This window comes from Rhipicephalus sanguineus, chromosome 1, assembly GCF_013339695.2.
Source record: "Rhipicephalus sanguineus isolate Rsan-2018 chromosome 1, BIME_Rsan_1.4, whole genome shotgun sequence".
In the NCBI taxonomy this organism is placed as follows: Eukaryota; Metazoa; Arthropoda; class Arachnida; order Ixodida; family Ixodidae; genus Rhipicephalus; species Rhipicephalus sanguineus.
Genome location: NC_051176.1, coordinates 239,762,220 through 239,777,629, shown reverse-complemented (window position 1 = coordinate 239,777,629; position 15,410 = coordinate 239,762,220).

The window sequence follows — 15,410 nt, the reverse complement described above, 5'->3', positions numbered from 1 at the left end:
CGGCGGTTAATGCAGCTCTTTCTCCTTGCTCAAAACTTTCTGGATAGCGGACGGACCATGCAGGCTTCAAGTCGATAACAGTTGAAAAAGAGAGAGCAGGTGGGCTGTAACAGCTTCTTTTCTTTTTCTTTCTGTTTCAAAGCAAGATCAAAACGCGAGTGCACTTCTGCAACTGCCGTTGTTCCGTTTTTCTTGTTTGTTTTTCTCCCGTTTCAATATGTTCGATTGGGACGATAGGGATTATTAACTGGACTATCGCTTTATTGTAGCACCACCTCGGTCTCCCATCATCATTAAATTATCTTACCTCGACAAAGTGTAGTATCGAGGTACACGTTAAAGAAACCCCTGTGTGTGTTGAAAATTAACCCGGGGTCCCCGACTCACATGTGCCTCATAACCATATCGTGATTTTCATAATCGCCTCAAAGAGCGAAATATATTTTTATCAGTCATGACAAGGGCAAAATGTTAAAAAGTGAGGGCTGTGTGCTCTCCTCTGAATAATGTGCATGTGAATAATTCAACTACGGTGTACCTTTTGTAAAGCATTTGTCGTGTCACCGCGGTATAACAAGCCGCTCAACGGTCGCCAGCTCACCCAGCCGCCTATCATAAAGCACTGCCTCCCCAGCTTGGAAGAGTTGCGCTGTTGACTTTTGCCCCGCTGACGCTAGCGAGATTCTGCATCGCGTTGCTCACATCGAGTGGCGGGTATGGGGTTTGACCCGCGTAACGTTCTCAGTTCGGCAACGAGCCATCTAAACAACCACGTTGCCGAGCACGGCACACGGAAAACATCCCAGGTAACATTAGCCATTGTTACTGTTCCCCAAGTGCCCGGACCAAGAGGAACTCGTTACAACAGAGCAAACTACCTATACAGGCGGCCACTGAACAAAGGGAGAAGCCCCAACGAGTGTAAGCGGCTTTCTAGGGCGCGCTATTGGTTACATCAAGTTTCTGTGGCGCATTAAAAACCGAGACTGTTCTCTGGGCAGGCATGTTTGACTCACATTAGGGTCGGTCATTTGGCGCCCAAACGACGAGCATTCCCCAGGACATTCTTCTGGGCCCAGCGGTGGCCTCGTCTTTCTTCGTCCGTGGGCAAATACGCTCCATCTCTGGCAAGCTAGCTAGCCCGCGGATGCGGATAGGTCTCGTTACCGCGCCGGGAGTTTTCCTCGTGGGCGGAGAGTTTGCCTACGCGCCTACAATGTCCCGGCGTGCAGCGAAGCTACCGCAAGGGGAAAACAACCCGCAGGCGGAACAACGCTCGGAGGAGAACGAACGGGCCGAACGGAAGCCGAGGCGGAGTGGTTTATTAGCGGAGACCTGTGTTTACCCGCGGGACTCTTTGTAGAGCTTGGAAGACTAGCGGGAGAAAAGGGCTGCACAGCGAAAAGAAAGGGGGGAACCACCGGAAACCGCGCGCGCTTGCGGTGTTTATACTCTCGGAAGTCGATGGGGGACTTTCTGTCGGACCACTTTCCCGACGGCCCGCCTGTAGCCGCTGTTGCATTTGGCCGCTTGGTGTGCGCGCCGGTGTGATTATGCGCCCTTGGCAATGAAGCCACCTGGTTAGAGCCTTAAAATAGGCGATACTGTGTTGTATCTAATCAAGCATAGGCTAAAAAGTGGGCATCTGCATAAGTAAAACCGCTCAATTGGCAGTATTAGGCTGGGCGATCGCCGTGAGGTAGCTAGCTGCATACCAGTGTCTTTGTCATCAAGGTATAGTCTACGCCAAAAGAAATGAAGCTACCTGCGCTCATTACTATATAGCTGACGTGGAGATGTCCAATCCTCCCTACCCTTATATTCCCCACTCCCCCAACTTGTGTTGCAAGCACACTACTACCTTTCTTTTTCTTCTTTTACCATCTCTTTTCACTCTCACTGTCCCTTCAATCCCCAGTCCCCCGTGAGTGTATCGGTTGAGGTGTCCTCACTTGAGAGACAGTTATCGTGCACTCTACACCCAATTTTCATTTTCATTTCCTTCTTCCTTTTAAGAATCACCCCCCCCCCCCCCCCCCGAAAGCTTCAGAGTGAAAAGTGAACATTATGTATTGCCCTACACGCTTTTGTAGGGCCAGAAATTCTGAGAATGCAACAACCCGCATCTAGAACTACGCAGCATTTATTGGTTCACCGTTCAGGTGGTGAACCAGAAGCCACCTTTGCACTCCCAAACCAGGGCACGCGCATTCGCAAGAACGCCTTACGCTAGCACATTTCGTAAGAGAAAATTTCAGCCAATACTGAACGAAAAGCTTTGTCCGCAGACCTGTGTGGGCGAGGCTTGCGACTTGCTTCATGGCCTTCACACTTTCGCGTCTGTCTCATCTTCGCATCTCAGCTAAATACTGGAAAGGGAATAAATGACAGTGAGAGTGCCCCTTATGAAGGCTCAGACTTGTTAGAGCTGCTGCGAGCGCGCATGCATTCACTGTAAAAGAAAGCGCACAGCGGCACAAAAGGTGAAAAGGCAAGACGTCAGAGCATATTGCGTTTGTTTGTTTGTTGTTTTTATGTGTATCTATTTTCCTTCTTACAACAGAGTCGCGCGGAAGGAATCAGGGGGGCGATCGGAGATCTGTTCGTTCCGCTTGTTCGTTCTCCTGGGGAAGAACAAGCGCGCTGATTGGCTGAAGCGGGAGATGCCACTCAAGACCGGGGGGTGTCGCCATTTCTTTTTTTTTTGCTTGGTATTTTCTTTTTTCGTGACGTCATATCGCGTCATAACGAGTAGGGTGATCGGAGATCTCTGTTCTGCGCCGTTCGTTCTGCACCCGTTCTGGCGGCGCACGCGATTAGCCGAAGCCGGAAAAAACCACGTCTCTGAGGGGCGTAGCCATTTTTCTTTTTGCATGATCTTTTATTTTTTGGTGACGTCATACCGCGTCATAACGAGCATGTCGTCTGCTACAAACGAACGGATCGCGAGGCCGTTCGCACGCGTTCTCTCGAGCGAACAAACGGCTTCGCACGGCATGATGCGGCGGTTGCGGCTGCCGCAACAGCTGATTTTCAGAAAATGGCGCTTGCGACGTGTGCTTCTCTTGCGGTTGGAGGTGCGAGATGCGTTTGAAGCCATGAGCGAGTGCGGCGTCGCTTTCGGTTCTCCAAACGAACAGTGCGAACGAAATGAACGGGCCTGCCACTGGGCTGTGGTCTTACGCGCAGGGACTTCTTAGTTCAAAAGCGCTACCAGCTCTTGCCACGTGTCGTCTCGGTCCTCACTCGTGAACGACGGCCCCAGCGGGCGCGACGGCGTAGCTATCTGTGGGTGCTGTTTTATAAAAGCCAGCAGAAGCTCCGTTTCACGAACCGACACCCGGGAGCCAAGCCAGACATTCCGGTGGGACGACATATTGAAAAACTGCGCCAACCGCTACCTTTCTTTTTTTTTTTTCGCGTGCGCGACTTAACATAGCAAGCACGTTAGACAAACTAACACCAATAAATATCAGCACTCAAAGCTATTGCTGTTTCAGAAACTGCTTGAGCTTGAAAAGAAAAACCATATCTTTTCGTATAACAACTGTATTTATTAGAAGGCGAGAAACACTTCGTTTTGAAATATTCGGTCCCTTTGCCGAGGACAAACAATGCGCGTCTACTTCCGGAAAGTTCGCCGCTCACCGCTTGACGATTGGCTGTCGTCTTCCTCTCGGCGGAAGAGAGCTGCGGACCACCCACTTTTGTGACGTAACACCGCCAGAACGAACGCGGAACGAACAGAGATCTCCGATTCCCCCCCCCCCCCCCCCCCAGTACTGTTCAGGGGCTCACGTGTACACCTACCTTGTAAGCCATTTGGCTTTCACGTACACGTGGTATTCGCATAAAAGTACTCAATTAGCCTATATCTGTAAGCTAATTGCCTACAAGTACATCAAAAGAAGGTTACTAGGGACCGAATCCACAACGTTTCTCGGGTGGTATTCATTAAGTCGTCCTCTGCCCCATGTGATCTTGAAATATACATAGTTATTCAACCACGCCTTGCAGACATAAAATTGAGACGGGCTACATACGCAATATTATCAAAGGGAGCGCTTCAGCGCTGATAGTCATTTCGTAGCTGCTCATGTTTTGAAGAAGTCTTTTTGAGGCGCGGGACGGCCACGGTGATTTGAATTATAAGGAGCTTTTTAAATGGAAGCATTTCTTAGCAAACCAAAGGCATTTTGAGCGTTTCTCTTTATCTATCTATCTAGCCGCCTACGTCTTGGCGCTCTCGTGGTCGTCTCCTTACCTTGGTGCTTACCAAAATTGGCATATAAGAGGACGTGAATTTATGACGAACGTGACTGGCATATCATGACATTAATAACGGGACTTCCCTGTCGCATACGTCGTGAAATCCTTTCCATCAGAAAGTGCGGCACATACCCGCATAACGCGGCCTGTGGTGTGCGGGTATGCGCCGCAGGTGATGCACAATCTATACCAAACCAGACCTTATAAATCTTAACCCGAAAGTGCGAAGGAGCCCGTGTCACGGAAAATGCAGTGCTGGGTTCGGCTTCGGCGGTATTGTCGATGGGTTAAATGTCCTGATGGAAGAAAAGAATAAAAATCTCGGCTCGAGCAGGAATTCAGCCCATGCATTCTTCGTGGTAGTCAAGTATTCTACCACAGAGCTACCCCAGTGCCTCAAACTGTTTCCTAAAAAGACGCTATAGAAGCCTCATGTCAGGACGACGATAACTAGTGTGGCAATGTCGGCTATCCGCTTTGATATCAATGTAACAGACATTACATATCTATGACTCCTCAAGCTATATAGTCAAGCGTAGCGCGAATACGCCTAGGACAGCTGCGTATTATATGCATTTCATCGCCCTGTAGCGTGCCCTTCGTGGCGAATAAATTGACGTCTGTGCTCTAACGTGAGTGCCGACGTTACGTCGGACCATGAGCTACACTTTAGATGCCAGTGCACTCGCCGTACCGCTAAGCACACAATATGCGCACAAGTACTCAGTTTACACGAGGACGTCGAACCGCGTCGTAACGCTTGGCTCAGCGCGAAAAATCCGGCATAGGCGGCTACTGCCTGACTGTCTCGCATGAAGTTGATTCTCATAGTGCGTGGGATCTGCCAAATATTTATGCATGGGCTCATAAATGATGATTTACAGTTAATTGCAGTCCACGTGAGCACTAGGCGCGAATGCAGCTTTATCGATATATCCACGTCGCGCAAACATATGGCACACATAGTGTATTCCATGTTTTTGATAATTAGAGAACTTTTGATAATTAGAGACCTTAAGAGAAGCTTTTTGATCATTAGAGACTTTAAGTGTGCTCTCGCTCGAATGGCATCACAACGACTTCGCATCACAAGCGCCGAAAGATATGATGGGCAGTTATTAGCGTGGACACAACACAGCTACAGGGATAAACAGGTGAAATCAATGACCAGCACTGTTCGTCATGGTGGGACAGCGCTTTTCTGGCGACTGTATACTACATCAAGCAACACTAAAACCACTATGGACTATCGGAAGCTTCGACAGCGAGAGCTTGCCTGACATCAGGCACCAGCTGAGGCTGTTAAAATCGCCTCAGCGCAGAGAGCATTAACGTTCTCTTTTGCAGCAGTGCACACGTTAGTCAACCATGCGTTAAAACTGCGCTGTGCCCTTTTAGATAGCATATCAGACCGTGTCGGCAACTAAAAAGCACCTGTCATCCTTAAATAACAGCCGTAGCATCTTACCCGATAGTCTGTGGTAGGCCGTTCCATACCTCGCCAGCGGCATCTCGACTGGCGCAGATAGGCGCAATTATTTTTGTCACCGCTGTCGCGTAATTTCCTTCTTACGTCTGCAGTTAACGGCCGGCCAAGTCTTATGAATCTGCTTACGCGCTTGTTTTTGGTGCAGGTACGGAAGAGCGAACCTGTGCTGCCGGTGCTGTCATTGCTTACACGTTCCATGGTGCGATGAAGGTACCGTAAACTAACACAGAGGAAATAATTGACAGAACACACACTCTGTATGTGTTGGTGTTGCGTTACATTCATCACACCATGGAACCGTACTAAACCGCCTAAATATCTGTACGCTCCTACGCCATTCGTCAACTGCAATTAATGCTCGTCTTTCCAGCGGCGGGCGTCGTAAGCTTGCAATCTTTTTTAATGCGCTTTTTATATATATATATAAAACTCTGCTCAAGCCAAAAGTTCCTACGTAATTTCTCTTAGAGTATACTGAAAGAATAGCGCTCCTCGTTCATAAGCACTTTTTGACGTTGGCCGCCATAGCTAATGATATATCCAGTAACAGGATTGCCTGAGATTTTCTATTATGAAGAGTTCTAGCGTAAGCGCTCTTGCGCTAGAGCAGTCCACAAGAAGTAAGTTTTGCCACTTCTAATGATGGGCACATCAACAATGACGGCCGGCCGTTTGCAAAGAACATTTACCAACAGAAATCTTCGTAAATTCTGCTTCTGAAACTTTGTATGTAGTACCATGCATAATCATACGGGTTATTTGTGTAACCCTTCACGATGCCCTGAACTCCATACATTGAATTTTTTTATTTATCGCCTTCCATGCTATATCTTACATAACCATTAAAGAGCTATTCACTGATAGATTATAACTAGAAGAACGTTTGTTTACGGTGTTTTTTTTTTTATCCTTGCACTTAAACATAACAACATTTAAAGCGAAGAAAAACCACAACGCCGAGGAAAGCGTACTATCACGCTCAGTATGAGCTACATCACGCGAGCGCGTGGCCGAGCGCTCTGCATTGTCTACAAGGTTGTACAGTTGCGCTGATTACGGCATATTTTCGAGTTATTGGGATAGAGTTTGGCTGTCCCTGCGAGCGCGCATCGCCCCCACTTGCTTGCTTTCACCCTCGAAGTTATCATTTTCGAAGCTGATGTCACCGCAGGGCAAAACGAGGGTGAGGGTGAAAGCAAGTGGAGGCGATGCGCGCTCGCAGGAACAGCCAAACTCTCTCCCAGTAACTCGAAAATATGCCGTCATAAGCGCAACTGAACAACCTTGCCGAGCACTCGGCCACGCGCTCGCGCGGTGTAGCTCAGACTGAGCGCGATAGTACGTTGAAGTTTTATTTCATTTATTTCTAGTTTATCTATCTATCTATCTATCTATCTATCTATCTATCTATCTATCTATCTATCTATCTATCTATCTATCTATCTATCTATCTATCTATCTATCTATCTATGTTCTCAGAGGTCCCTTCTGGGACTTTACATCAGGGGTGGGCAACATAAAAATGACGGTATCGATCATGTAGGTGTTGGTCGTGATGTGGATGAGCCTGCTTCCTGGATTGCAGTTCAGTTCTAGAGCGCGGAAGATGGCGGATGACCGCTGTTTCATTCAGAATTCCCTTCCAGTATCTGGCGGCGCGCAGAAATGCTGCAGAAATGTGGTGGTGTAAGCTCGTGGCGGAATCACCGTGTTTGGATGACCTGTGCGATAGCCCCGGTGGACTGGTTGAATAAGCTGACTGTCGCCTGGGGTCGAATAAAAGAATATGTAGAGAGACGTGCAATGGTTTATAGGACGGAGACGCTGGAGTGGTGGAAATAATCTGGAACAATAAATACAGCTCCGTGGTTCTGGACTGACTCCAGAGCCTTAATAAGGGGTAGTTTGGTGGGGATCTGAGAGCGCACACGCATATTCAAGTTTTGGTGTGATGACAGTAGTTTTATAAGCAGGTAGTTTAACGAAAGGTGGTGCTACAAAAAAGGTTATGACTATGTATCGAAGGGCACAGTTAGTGGAGTTATGTGATTTATGTGTTTGCCCTACGGTAAGTAGCCTGAGGCATGGACACCTAGGTATTCGACTGAGCTTGTAGCAGCTATAGGAGAATCATTAATCTTGTCAGTAACCGGGTTTTTTTGCTCTCAATGCGACATTTCCCATATAATTTAAAAACGCTGCAATGATGTGTGTTTTCTTTGCCTTCAGCAGCTATAAATTGCTCAAACAAAAAAAAATTCACGCAGAATCTCCTTTGGGAGTTGTCTAAGCGATGCGAAAGCGTTGCGTTTTAATGTATAGGTAGGGGCCGTCCCTGGAGCGCCGTTTTCGGTTGGAATCGGCGCGGCGTCTTTCATCTTCTCTCTAGCGCTCGTGCGCGTGCCATGAGACGCTGTCCCATGGCACGCGCACCACTTAAACGCGTGCGTGGCATCAGCATTTCGCAATGTTTTCAATTTTGCTGATGTGTACAGTCCTCCCTGTCGGCTTTATGTGTTCCTGTGCAGAGGACCTTTATTTTACTTCAACGAATCTCAACGAAGCCTCCATAGAGAGTGCTATCTTGCTACATTTGTTTTGCAGCGCGGGTACAAAGCATTCACGTAGGTCACGTATATGTATTCGTGTTTTGCAAGCATGGATGATGGTTTAGTGGTTAGGACGCGCCTTCGGAACGTGTGGGCCCGGGTTCAAACCCAAGCGCCGGAGTGGAAACTTATTTTCATTAACTTATTTCTTTATAGGGGCGACCTGTCTTGTGTGACAGACAGACAGGCAGACGGGCAGTTTCTCATTGAGTCGGCATATATGCTTACGCATTGTAAAAACGATACTGAGTGTAATAACAATATGCAAAAATTTATGTATACGGTCTATATTCAGCAGACCCTTGCCCCTTGAGACGTTAAAAGGAGTGGGTCAGAGTAAGATTTTTGAGTAGCTATACATGTAATAAGTTCAAGAACTTGTTCATAATCTAGTATTGCACACACTTGTAACTATAGTTAGCACAAATAAGTAGGCACATATGCTACGAAGGACTGCGCTTGTCCTATGTATTCTCTCTTGCGAACGTGTCTACGTATTTGCACTGACTTTAGTTCCAATCAAATGCACATCATAAGCACATATCGTAAGACAGCTTGCGCTTAATTAGTTTCCTTGCAAAAGTCTTCTTCAACTGACACAGGCGGGGCCTTTCGTTTTCGGGTAGGAGCCCATTTCTACCCGAAACTTTGCCGGGCTGAAAACGTGCTCGACAGTAAACGGTAGCTCTTCATTGCAGACAGGCCTGGTTCCCAAGCAACACTCCCACTCCCAAAGATTAAAAAAGGGCTTTTTTTTTCGAAGACTTCCCATAATGTGTGTCTTGAAATAAAACATATTCGTCGTGAAGTTAATGTATGCTATCTAATATGCTTTTTTTCCTTGCTGCAATACAACACCGCCCCCCCCCCCCCCAGAAAAAAAAAAAACACTTGGTAGTCATTTCTGAAAAAGTCCGGTTTCTCCCCGACTTTAAACTCTGAAAATAAAACCGAATTCCTCCACACCCCGCTGCCCCCCGAATATTAAAAAAAAAAGATTAGAAACGATAACGAGGGGCTGTATTGATATGGCGCTTGCCCATGAATTTTTTGCATCTTTTATATATTTTTTTATTCTCTTTCGGGAATCGCATAGCTTGTTTATTATAGGACGTGGTCGCCAACTCTGTTTTTGTCTGTCCGATTATTTCATTCGAAGAATTTCAATTCTGTGCCAAATTTTTGCGCAAATATTTTGTCCAGTACAGCTCTTTCTAGATCTCCCGGTGGTTTGGCTTCTCCTTCCCTTAAAGGCCAACTCCGGCGATTTTTCGAGGTCGATGGATCTCAATGAAATTCGCTGGGTACGTTCCTTTGCACGTTTCCGTCATTTATGCCAAATTACAGGCTTGAGACATGCGCAGATTGTTTGCAAATGAATTTTAAAGATTGTCTGCAAACGCCCTCCTGGCTTCCCACAATTATTGGCAACATTGCGTCTGTGACGTCAGTATTGGTAAGGCGGCGGAAGTGACGCAGCCGAGGGCACCGCTAACTTCGGCGCTTCGGCCGCTACAGCGAGCGTCTGCTGTGCACAAGGCGACAGACAGCGTTGGTTTGGCCGGCGCTTCGCTGGTCGTCCCGGCTGTCACAGTTTTCATACTCCGCGCCGGCGTGACCGGCATGCCTTGCACGACTTCCGGTTCGTTCGTAACAACGTCTACGTCATACGTAGACAGTACACTCGGTTGGGTTTCGGTTTCGGTGTTGCGCTTTTTTGCTTATTTAAAATTATTCTCCAATTTGCCGAGTATTTCTGCTATCGGGCCCGTAACAGGAGCGTCTCATGAACATAAAAGCACCATTACTTTGACATGGCCAAAAAACCGCCCGAGTTGGCCTTTAAGCAGAACATCAAGAGATTATTTCGCTGGCTACTGTCCTCTAACCTAATTAGCTAATTTACCTCTCTTCTTGTTTTCTAACGTACCGTTAACACCTGCGACAGTTTTCGCTCGCTGATCTATTTTCTTCGCCTGATCCAGTCCGAAGCGTGTTCTCCGCCTTAACTATCCTTTTTCCCGGGGTGCCTAATTCTGTTTGAACAGGATTTTGACATTACGAACTGGGTTGAGTTCAGCATCTCCCTACAGTAATCTAAAAGGCGCGTGGAAGCAGACCCAGAGAACAGTACACTTGGACGTGGCAGCATAAGAAGAAGTCTGTTGGCAGTCTTGTAACCGCACTCTGAATAGGAACTAGCTTGTTTGAGCGATTGTACAGCCAGGAGCTAAGTGACTGTGTTTCCACAGTGCGGGCGCGCCCACTGGAATGGAGTGAATACAGAAAAGCATTGAACAACATTATAGTTAGGGTTCCGAGTTCGCTTAATTAACGGAAATCATCTACATAGCGCGCACGCGTAAACTGGACAGCGACCATACACTGAGGCTGCAGAAAAAGAGAGAACACACCATCTGGAGCACATTGTCCTACCATTACCTTCAGGGCGTGAGATCGAATGAGTGCGCATGAAATGGCTGGCCCTGTTTCCGGATCATATTACGCAGAAGCAGCGGCACAGCATTGTGAAAAGGTCACAAGCGAAGGCCACTTCTATGGCAAAATGATAGATGAGTTTCCCCAGGGGCAACGCCCCGGACCGCACTGCGTTGTCGGGTTGTCCACTCCCCCCCTCCCTTACACCCCAAAAAATGTAAGGAAAAGAAAGAAAAAATCCAGGAATCCAATGCTTGGTTACGCTTTTCGCCTTTTATATATGACATAAGTGTGTCTGAATATGTGTTGATGTGTTCTATAGTTACATCCCTTTAAAGACGTCATTTGGTTTTCTAAAGCGTGCTCACATATATAGCGCCGTACAGATAATACAACTGATTTGAAATAAGACAGAAATGTTGCTTCGTCAGCAATCACAAATGTGGGCGGGCAACCTGTTATATATGCATTCACCTATACGCTCTACCTGTTTCTCTTTTTTAACTTTCAGTCTCCCATTCCGTTGCCCGTTCCGGAGTAGCATTATATATGTGCGCATATATTGCCATGGATGTGCACAAGCACATGTCTCAGCCCCATGCCATAGGGTGAAGTAAAACATCGTGGGCTATTAATTTCGCGTTCATCTGCTCGAGTTCCGTCCACGTGTTCAAGCGACAACGCAGCAATAATTGCAGCGTCAGCGAAGTAGGTGAAAAGGGGATGGCAAGAAGCGGCAGCATGTGGGAATCATTCTCTTTCTGCTTACGATCGTAGCGGTCGATAAAGTGAATGAGGCAAAACGCTCTTGCTCTGCTAACAGTTCTTGTGCGTTCATTAGGGGAAGTAAAGAAAGTAACCGTTTGGGGGAGGGCCTTCGCAAGAATAAGGGGAGAGCGCCTCGAGCAATCGCTTTTACTCGCACAAAGCCTCGGCGTGAAGAGCCAATTGTGCTTTCGCGCCTGTTACTCAAGACGGGTAAGCCTGGGCTCAGCTCGGGCCGCGCGAAGGCTCGTTTCCGGAGCGGCGAGTTCCACCTGGAGGGCGTGTCGTGCCGCCAAGACGTTTAACCCTGGCGCACAAGCGGATGCGATGCTCGGCGTTCCATTTCGAGTCGCGCCACCCTGGCTTGTTCTTCCGTTCCACTGTAATATTTTGCGCGTCCCAACGCGCCTGCAAGTGGCAGCTTTGTTTGCGAAGAGTCGTTATGAGGGACGACGCAGGGAGACCCTCCGAGTTCATTTGAATCTGGCAGTGCCGCCACCATTAGGCAGCAGATGCGCGCGCGAGGCGGCATCCGGCGGCCGCATCCCACGCCTGTCCGAGGCCCCGCTTGATGTGGAAGACCGCCAACGGTCCTCGGCTAATTATGCTAATGCTTGTTTTGGGGAAGAGCGCGGGGCGCAGTAACCGCAGGCGCTTCACTTAGTGGCGCGCGCGCGTTTTGGCGCGTAGGTTGCGCACCCGGGGCTAGGTTTTAGCGCGCACGCAGCTGAGCGGCTCCGCCTGGAACGGTTTACGCGGCGCAACGACCTTCTTCTTTTTTTTTTCTTTTTTTTTTGGGGGGGGGGGTGTTTTAGGGAACTCACTGGGAACAGGGCAAAGAGGGAGTGACGAAGCACCCGTTCGCAGTCGGCCGGCGGTGTGCTTTTATGGCGCGAGCAGCCGCCGCTCGACGACGCGCACAGACACTCGCTGAACTTTGGAAGCCCCAGGGCACTTAGCTGCCGCCCGCGCTTTTTCCACCCGCACAATCGTTGTCCAGATGCAGCAGGCGAGCCCGCTGTGTGCGGCGCAAACGCGACGACTCGGCGGCTCATGTCGGGTCCCTGGTGCTTCGTGATTTGCCATGGGTGCAGACTGCTGCGCGGAGAGGTTGTAGCGGTGGCACTACTTAAAAGTTCTGCGGCACACTGCCTTGTTTTCCACGCTTCTAAACAATGCGCCGTATGAAGGGACGAAAATACAAGGTCACGTCCCACTCATCCTTGCCTTGCATAGCCTGATACGAACGAGCAGCAGCCGCAGTAGAAACACACCTGACTACTGCGAAGGTCGCAAAGGAATCCACGACAGGATAGCGCTTGTTGGTGCGGCAATTTCTGTTTCTGCGAGGCATGACCATTTGCTAAGAACACGCGTGCTCAAGGATGTTTCCCGCTTTTCACAAAAATGGCTGTAATCATCGCTTTGATGACACTTCTCGAACACTGTTCGCAATCACCGTATTAGCTGCGCAGAAATCCCGACGGAAGTGCTTGGTCGCCCGGTGAAACAAAGGCCTTCCGTGCGCGTCTGGTGGCTCCTGATGTGCGAGCTCTCTTCCCGGGCGGGTGCGCTGCCCATCGTATCGAAAGGGAATTTTCGAGGCGAGGGGGCACGTTGTGGCCATGCGCCTCCCGAATTAGCCTTATCTCCAGCCGCTACCGATGTGGCGGCGTTATTAAGGCAGCCGGCCGAGAGCCCAGAGCATTTGCGATCAATTTAGATTGCCGACTTAGTTTCAGGCGTCCGCCGCCCCCCACCCACCGGGAGGCTCAATTATTCGCCAAAACCTTCTGCTCAGTCCTATAACGCCAATTTCCCTGAACGGTGTGGTTGGGTAATGGGCCAGACATTATACCCGCGGCAGCAACCTTATAATCGAAGTGACCTGAAATCTTCTTTCAACGACGTGTCGCACGTTTCGGGTGGTATATAGGAAACTGACGTTATATGTATATGCAAATACACCAAAACATTGTTATCTCTCTGCTGTCTATCATTCCTCGCCTCAGGATACAAAGAATATATCCTGATATATATACTGATACATAGAATATATCCTGAGGGTAAGGAAGCTGAACAAAGAAAAAAAAACACTTTATTTCACAGAATTATTCAGTACACCGATAGTATTCTTCAAAATAAGAACTATAGGAATCGACAGAGGGAGCCCAGCGAGATGTCCGCTGTTTTTCGGTGACCACCTTCGTTGCGCTTCTTTAGACGTCTTGCACAATGTCCTCTCAGTGTCCTTTCAACGCGTGCTTCATCCACGGAAACAGGAAGAAGTCACAAGGAGAGAGTTCGAGGTTGTATGATGATGGGGAAACGTGGCTTTGCCTTGCCTAGTCAAAACCTCGCCAACAGCCAGTGATGTCTGCGACGGAGCGTTGTCGCGTTGCAGAACCCATGATGTTGCGAGCTCTTCACGCACTTATAAGATGTGTTGTTTCAGTCTATGAAGCACGTCCACGTATAAACTTGGATTTGCCGTCGTGTCGGAGGGAAAAAAATTTCTTATGGATGATTTCCTTGCAGTGTGAGTCGTGGAGCCCCATCAACATGACTTTCACTTGGGATATTTACATCCACGCCTTTCTTCGGACAGAGGTTCACTTGCACTGGTGTGCCCCTCCAAGCTCTGTCTTTTCTTTTATGGATCGATCGAAGCACCCTCATTTCACCTTCAGTAAGAACTTGCTCTAAGAAGTTTCCAGACCAAAAGGTCTCCATCGCTGTGGACTCGTTTTAACAATTCAGAAGACGCAGTCATTCGGGTCTTCATTTTCAACAATGTTCAATGTTTTCGGCACGAGCTTGCATTTTAAGAATTCTTAAATGGTCTGCTATCATACGGACACCTAAACGCCGATCAGTGTTCAATAAAGCATGCACACAATTAACATTAGTGTCCGTAACCTTGTTCGACGGGCGCCCGGACCGTTTCTCGTCGCTGAAGCCTCCTCAGACGTCTGTAAAGGATTTGTACTAATTGAACACTTGCGACCTGCACTTTGTACCTTTGCCGCGTGTCTTCTTGGCCACGCTAAAAGTCTCGATTGAGAAACTCCCCAGTTAAACGCAAGACTTCATCGCACAGCGCCGTTCCAACCTTCGCTCGAGCACAGCGTCTAAACAAGAGTACACGATCAATCATGTCCAATCGCGTCATCTATTCGAAGGCAACCGACCGTCTCGCGTCGTGAACCTGACGGTTTTCCTACCGCCCCTTGCTACCAGTTACCTGATAAAACATATGTGCGCGCAGCGCCATTCTTCTCTTCTTACTTACAAGAGAGATCCTGTATTTTATGCGTTTGTACGATTGGTACCTTAGGTCTCGCCTCACACCAAAAGTCTATTACTAAGCCATACGCAATGTGTCGGCACTTATTCACAACGCTTGATCAAAGAAAACAGCCCACAGAAATGCGGAATGTTATGCGAATTCTGCTGCCGCACCATTTCCAACTTCAATCATTGTGCTGCGTGCGTAACTTTTCTTCGCGTAATTAGCGACTTGGATGCTGCAGAAGTCTGCTGTGTTCACCACCTCGATTTTACAACTGTGCCACCGACGCCTATTGATGAGCAGTCGTATTATTCCGTGTGTTTTTTTTTTTTTAATGAGCCGTTCATCATACAGTAGTTTGGACGCACATATGTTAGTCAACAGCGCATAAGCTGCGCGTGTATGGCACGACTCCTCGTTGTCACAACTCTCAGAGAAAGAAATTTTCGGCAGCATTCTGCACTCGCTGTGACACCTGAGGGCGAAAGCCTTCTGCGCACTTGGTATTGCATTAATTCTTATACCATGGGGGACCAGACTGATGTGT